This window comes from Charadrius vociferus, unplaced genomic scaffold, assembly GCF_000708025.1.
Source record: "Charadrius vociferus isolate BGI_N301 unplaced genomic scaffold, ASM70802v2 scaffold266, whole genome shotgun sequence".
NCBI classification, from domain to species: Eukaryota; Metazoa; Chordata; class Aves; order Charadriiformes; family Charadriidae; genus Charadrius; species Charadrius vociferus.
In genome coordinates this window covers 2,946,468-2,951,630 of record NW_009649114.1, presented here as the reverse complement: position 1 = coordinate 2,951,630, position 5,163 = coordinate 2,946,468, and the positions used below count along the sequence as shown (strand labels likewise).

Here is a 5,163-nt window from a genome sequence, read left to right as displayed (position 1 = left end):
AGGAATGCAAAGTGTTATTTTCATTAAACTGATACTCCAGACTAACATTCTTCCGTTAAAAATTGCTGAAAATAAAAGGATTCTGACAGGGTGGACATGAGTCACCTGGGCGACTGCTGGGGCCAGGATGCGCTTCCGCTAACAACCCTCCTTCGCGCGGCGGGACGGGGCAAAGCGGAGCTCCCTCCGCTATTAGAGCAGCGGGGACGCGCGGGCGCTCGCTGCCGTGCCGGGCTGCGGGCACAGGAGAAGGCAGCTTGCATTTCTCAGGTGTTAATGAGAAAAAGGGGCTGTTGGCGCGTGAGCAGCCGGAGGAAGATCCTGGGCGGAGCAGCAACGCTTTTTTTAGCCCAGCAAAGCGCAGGTGAGCATCTGCTTAGTTTTAAGCCGTGCAAGTCATCGCAGCGGTTCCAGTGGGGCTTTCTGCATGCCTTTTTTTTCCCTTTTTTTTTTTTTTTTTTAAATAAATAAATAAAAAAAATAAAATCGAGCACAAAGTGATTCCCTGGCCCGGGGCCAGCGCGTTTGGCCTCGCGCGAGGCAGAGCCTTTGCCGGAGGTCAGGGGAAAAGCAGCTCGTCCAGCGCTGCAATCTGCAGCGGTCGGACACCCTGAACCTCCCCGGGGACGGCGGCCAGCTGGGGCTGACGTGGAGGCGTTGCTCCTGCAACCAGAACCTGGGCTGGAGAAAAGGATGGAGTCTTCCCTGGCTGCGGTGCCCCCGATGCCGAGGGGAGCTCCGGCACGCCGCGGTCCAGGGGTGCACGGGAAAGGAACGCTCTGGGATGGAGGGGAGCCCCAACCCAGGCAGGAGCACCCGGCCACAAAGCCCACCAACCCCCGGAGGTGAGGAGGAGGAGGAGGAGGAGGAGGAGGAGACCTCGCCGTTGGGCACAGCGCTGGGTCAGCCCCTCTGGCTCGGGGTGCAAGACGGGCGCTGAGCCCGCAGGGAGGAACAAAAATAAAGTGAGCGAATGCAGGGAAGATACAGAAACGCAGTTTTTCCTCCTTTTCTGCTCTTGGCCTCGTGTGCTTCTCCTCCCCGCAGAGCCAAGTTCGTCCTGACCCGGCAGAGCCGGAGTTACCCTTTAACCAGCTGCGTTTCCCTGAACTGCTCCACCCTGCAAATCCACCTGCAATCACAATTACAGCTATCAAAGGTGTTATTTCACCTTAAACAGCCAACGGCCATTCAGGCAGGTTTGCCATCGTCCCTTCCCCTCCGCAAGCCCACAGTGCCGGTCCCCGAGCCCCCAGCAGGTCCTGGGAGCCCCCCAGGGATGGCAGGGACGGGGCAGCACGTATCCCCCGGCAAGCGCAGGCGCCTGCACTGCATTTCTACTCCTTTCTGGCTCCGGCCATTCGGTGCCGGCTTGTCAGGGCCACCAGATAAGATGGGGATACTGGTGACAGCAGTGTCTCCCAGGGCTCACAGCATCACCCCATCCATCACGCTGGGGCGGGAACCAAATCAAGGTCTCCGAGCTCCTTTCCCTGCTCGGCCACCGCTTTGCTTTGCCTGAATGATCCCCACAGGGCACCCCACATCAGCGGCTGTTCCTCCCCATCCCACACCCAGTCCCAAAAGTTCCCTCTCCCCAAGCACAGGAGTTACCAGCCACAGTCCCAAAGCAGCTGCACGTAGAAGCTCTCCGCAGCGGTGTGCCATGCCCTGGCAAAGCCGCTCCCCAGCGCCAACCCCACATCCCTGACCCACACGGCTGCTTTTGTCCCGAACTGTTTCAAGCTGCCATCTCCTCGGACACCTTTCATTTGCAGCAGCAAAGTCGGGCAGCCCCGCAGAGCCCTTCCCCACCTCCCGGCCGGGAGTAGCCCCGAACAGAGCCAAGAGGGAAGACCAAACCACCCTCGGATCCCTGCATCTCACAGACTCCTCCTGGGCACCTTCCTGTGTCCCCGAAACCACTTCTGGCATCTCCGATACACCGTTCCTGTCCCCCCATCTCCCCCAGGGGACCGCGGCGCTGAGCGGCACAGCCGAGAGATGCGACCAGCGGCGTGGCTGCCCTCAGCCCCCTTCCCCCGACACCTCGGGGCTCTGCTGCTCTACAGCCGCCAGCTCTCGCCCTGCCTTCCCGTGGGGCTTCTTAAGTCACCTCCTCCTTTTGGGCTGGCTTTAACGTTTTAGCTAGTTTGGGTATTTTGGCTCAGCGTTCTCCCACCTAGCCCAGCATTTGAGCACACAGGATTACTCCCCACCCTTCGACGGGATGTTTTTCCTCCTTCAGAGCAAACGCCCACTGCAGAGAGGGTGTGCGGGAGGAAGGGTTTGTGCCCGGGAGCCTTCACGGGTGCGATTTGGGGGGGGACCGGGAGCAGAGGAAGCTCAGCCAGAGGCTGCAGGGCTCCCTCCACTTCTGCCGCCGTCCCCCTCCATCATCCTCAGCGAGTTGCCTGTACAAAAGGAGGAAAGCACTGCAAAAAAATAAAATAAAATAAAATAAACTGAGACTTAGCGTTAATAAAGGGCCTGATTCTGCTTCCTTGCTGCTTTGCAAGGCATTCCCCTGACCGTGGGACACCTGTATGTATGAAGAGGGAAGTCCAGTGCTGCGCGAGTGGCCGGTGCAGTCCCCGGGGACCCCCAGGCAGCCGGGGCTCAAGGGAAAGCTGCTGCTTTCCTGACGGAGCTGCGAAGAGCCTGGCGAGCTCCCGCAAACGATGGCCCCCGTCCCTCTGAAGGCAAGGAAGGCAAGAGCAGCCAGCTCAGCCCTGGCCGAGACCCTTCTCTTCCCATTCCCCCACAGCCCAGGGCAGGACTTCGCCCTGTCACCGGGGCGGCAGGGCTCCCAGACTCGCTGCTTCTGGGCCAGACACCACCAGCGACAAAGCACTGGGAATAATGGGTTGAACACGAAGCGGGAGCTGCAGCAGAGCCAGGCAGGAGGAAGCATCCCCAGTGCGCATCCCACCTCCTTCCCCGTGCTCTCGTCAGACCCCTTTCCCCTTCCTCAGCCTCTCCGGGCATTTGGCAAACGCAGCCGCGGAGGAGCTCGGTGCACGGGGCTCCAAACTCCACTGTGCCTCCCACCAGCGGTGCACCCCAGCACAGATGGACAGAGCCCTGAGTGTCCCACAGGGACACCTGTAAGCACCACCGGGTCAGTATTTAGGTGACATTCACACCTGCATCAGTCGGGACAGCCCGGCGACACCAGCAGCGCTCTCGGGGGGAGCTCACTGCCCTGCCAGGATGCTGGCATGGGGATGTCCTTCCAGTCCCTAAAGGGGCTACAGGAGAGCTGGGGAAGGACTTTTTACAAGGGCATGGAGTGAGAGGGTGAGGGGTAATGGCTTCAAACTAGAAGAAGGTAGATTTAAACAAGATCTTAGGAAGAAATTCTCTCCTGTGAGGGCGGTGAGCCCCTGGGGCAGGTTGCCCCGAGAAGCTGTGGCTGCCCCATCCCTGGAGGTGGTCAAGGCCAGGTTGGACGGGGCTTGGAGCAACCTGGGCTGGGGGGAGGTGTCCCTGCCCAGGGCAGGGGGTGGCACTGGATGGGCTCCAAGGCCCCTTCCAGCCCAAACCATTCCATGATTCTCTGTCACAGCACCGGCACACTGGGGTACATCCCTTAATGTGACACTTGTGACCAGCACCTGGAGACACTCCATATCATCCTGTATAAAGAGAGGGTCCCACTGCAGACCCTCAGCCGTCCCACAGCCAAAACCAGTCCCTCTGCGAGGAAGGATGGAGGGAACACTTCCGGCAGGGTGCTCAGCACCGGGCATGGGGCTGGCAGAGCTATTTGCCTTGCAAATGAGCTAAATAAGGTCCCGAGCTGTGGCAGGAAGGCTTGGGAGAAGCACCCCAGGTGAGTCACCCAGTCCCTTACCGCAGGAGTGATTTAAGGTGTGGTTGGGTCTCCCAGGTCGTAGGACACAAGAGAAAACAATTTCAGAGGGCGGGAAACAACCGGGAGAAAGCAGAACAGCGGGAAAGTGGGACTGCCCAGCAAAAGCCGTGCTGGGGCCTGGGAAAAGAGGGTCTCCAAGCAAGCCCTGCTTTTCAGATGCTTGTAAGTCAGTCTAGAGAAGCACTCTGTAAAAAAGGGGGACCTGGGGTCCAGAGCTGGAAAGGGACTGGAGCTCCAAAGAGCCTAAACACCTCTTAATTCAGCCGTTGGGACATGCTGGAGGATGTGCTCATAACCAGCGTTGGGTCCCAGCGGAGCCGCCTCCGGACCTGATTCCACAGACAGGCTGGAGGGGTGCTCAGCGCTCAGCGGCTGCGGCCGCAGTCCCTGCCTCGGGACAGCTCTGCCGCCGGGAGAGCAGGTCAGCTACAAGGAGACCTCTCCGAAAAGGAACGTGGGGACGTCCTCCCACCCATCCAGGGAAGGTTGGGCACAGCCAGGCTGCATCCTGCATGTGCAGGACCTTCTGCCCGACACCGTATAGTTGCACGGACAGGGATTTTGTGCCACTTGCACCAAGCAGCCCATTTCTGAACCGCATCCCACCACCAACCGGTGGAAGGCTTCGGTGGGCATTAACCCAGAGGCTGTGCCTGCCCAGCGGTGGGTGCGCGAACATGTGTAGGCGAAGGTATGTACGTCTCCGGTTATACATAGGCATGTGGGAGCAAGTGCATTCATCGCAGATTATAGAGCCGGGCAGCTCCTGCCCCAGGAATCCCATCCAAGTCAGCATTCCTGGCTGAGCTCAGCCTCTCCTACAACCAGCATGGGGCAGAAGTGCTGGCACAGACCCACATCCACCCGCTTAGGGCTGCGGGCAAGGTTTGGGTCCCTGCTTCGGGGTAAGGAAAAAACCCACCCGTGCTCAGGGGCATCCGGCAGTCCCGCCAGAGCCCTCCCGGTGCCGCAGGGCAAACACGCTCCTGGCAGGAACATGCAGCCGGCGGATGGAGAAGGGCATCTCTTGGCCTGGCTTTGCCCGGGTGCTGCTTTAGCAGCACCGTTGGCTTGCATGGAAACAGTGGGGACAAGGGACAGGGCCCCGAGCTCTCCGCTCGTCTCCCCAGGTCGGGCTGTGGGATCCCCTCACCCATGCTGACATGTCCAAGGGGCTGCAAGGAGTCGGCTCAGCCTGGAGCTGGCAGTGCCCTGGTCCCCCCAGCCCTGAGCAGCACTTGGTGGCCATGAGCACCCACGTGTTGGTGGCCCTGAAGCGATTCCTG

At 60.2% G+C, this 5,163-nt stretch overlaps 1 protein-coding gene across 1 annotated transcript in view; it reads left to right on the top strand.

The window, feature by feature from the left end:
• The window catches only part of BAK1 (BCL2-antagonist/killer 1), a 47,033-nt gene that overhangs the window by 1,335 nt on the left and 40,535 nt on the right, over positions 1-5,163 (top strand). The window lies entirely within an intron of this gene.